Consider the following 2,130-nt stretch of genomic DNA (forward strand, 5'->3'; position numbering starts at 1 on the left):
TTATATGTACGACGCGTGTATTAAGACGAACTAGCACTGTACTAAATATTATTGCGTGTGTTTCTTCATAAACATTTATCTACAATCGTTATTTTATCATATACATTTTATCAAAGTACTTTACCCACTCAGTCGTAGATAATGTGTAAAATACCCGAGTAAAGTACGAAATAAACGTTTTATAAATAGTATTTTTACTTTATCCAATAGGTACAGGTAGTGTACACATTACCCGGATAATGTGAACACTAACCATATTTTGTACTTTACCCGTAACATATACATTACACTGTTCGTATGGATGAGGTTCACATTACCCGGGTAATATGTACACTAACCATTTTTATACTTTACCCGTAACATATATATAATACAAACTAATCTCACCTTTTTATAGTTTTTTCCTTCGCTCTATATTGAATATTAAAAAACTCCTTATCCACTTCATATAATTTATTTTCATCCTTCACAAATGGTAAGAGAACTTCTTTTTTCAATTTAGGAGGCATTATTTTTAAACATTTGACAGAACATTATTGTTAATTTTATTGATACAAACTTGTTACATTTTACAATATGTTTTTAATTAACTACCAAATAAACAAATGAATTAAAAAAAAAATTACTAGTTAAACAAATTTAAGCGCGCCAATGTAAATATAAATATTATATTTATTTTTTGGTTTATAAATAGTTTAATTTGTTATAATAATACCAATTACATTTTTTTACCTTCTATGCGAAATGGAAAAGGTATTATTTTATCATGATTTGTTATTTTTTTGAGTCTATAGCCACTTTTTCTAAGTTCTTACCGGACCAATTTCATTCAACGATACTTTAAAAAATCGTATCTAGTAGAAGAATTTACCCTCGATATTGAAAATTTTGCCCTCGTTACCTGTAAATGGAGAAACTCCCCAAAAAGTTACAATCTATAAAATCGGTAAATTTTGAGATCTTTTTCTTAAAACAGGGATGCCTACGAGGCGGGGTTCTATCTCTGTTGCTATGGTGTCTAGTATTAGACTCGCTTATTAAAAAGTTAAACAAATACTGTTTTACACGAGTCTATATGGATGACTTAGTTATAGTATTAGTGCGTACTTTTCCAGACACTATTATAGACTTAGTACAACAGAGACTAAACACTATACATATATGGTGCACTAAGTATGGTATCTGTTAATCCGAATAAAGCAGATGGATCAAAAAAATCAGGAAAGGTAGGTGCTGGCATTTGGAGTCTAAAGGCTCGAATAAATGTCAGTATGTCAATGGGCACAGCACCCTCTGTTTTCCAAACAGATGTGATGACGATACTGGTAGGGACTTAATACCTACTGGTATACAAAGAAAAGAAAGATAACTATATTAAGTAATAGTCAAGCGACTCTGAAAGCACTTTGTAATGATCAGGTGAATTCAAAGCTTGTCTTCAATGCAGGGAAACTAGAGAGGTTCAACAAAGTTACACTAGCGTGAGTACCAAGACACAACGGTGTCACTGGAAATGAAAAAGCTGACTTTCTAGCTAGAAGATGAGCAGAGAACACCTATGTTAGACCAATACCAGTGGTAGCACTCACTGAGCAATCTCTCAAAGCGCTACCCAAGAATTGGTGCACAGAACAACACAGGAAAATCTGGAAGTACTTGGTAGTACCTAGACAATCTAGAATGTTTATCAAGACCCCGGTCTACTGCTGGGTGATCTTAATAGCATGACTAGACATCAAATAAACACTTTGACTAGTCTACTAACAAAACATGTTTAACATCTTTACGCAATCGGAATGAACCATTGTGCAGTAAGTGTGGAGTAGAAGAGGAAGACTCATTTCACATTATGTGCAAATGTATAGTATAGTCCACACTAAGAGATAAACTACTTCAGTAAACCTTTTCCTGAAAAAGAAGATATTAAAAAACCCCGCACAGGGGGGTCGCGGCACAGTGGTGACGTGGCATAGTTGGATCAAGTATAATGATATCTGACAGTGATTAAAATCACTATCAAAAAAAAACGCTTCGATGCAAATCTTTAGATAGTGTTTAATTTTAAAAAATTGGTGGATTATTCCAAAAGCTTCATAAACTGCTAGTTCCTTATTAATATCCTGATTAAGA

This window comes from Daktulosphaira vitifoliae, unplaced genomic scaffold (genome assembly GCF_025091365.1).
Source record: "Daktulosphaira vitifoliae isolate Bord-2020 unplaced genomic scaffold, ASM2509136v1 Scaffold_2, whole genome shotgun sequence".
Lineage (NCBI taxonomy): Eukaryota > Metazoa > Arthropoda > Insecta > Hemiptera > Phylloxeridae > Daktulosphaira > Daktulosphaira vitifoliae.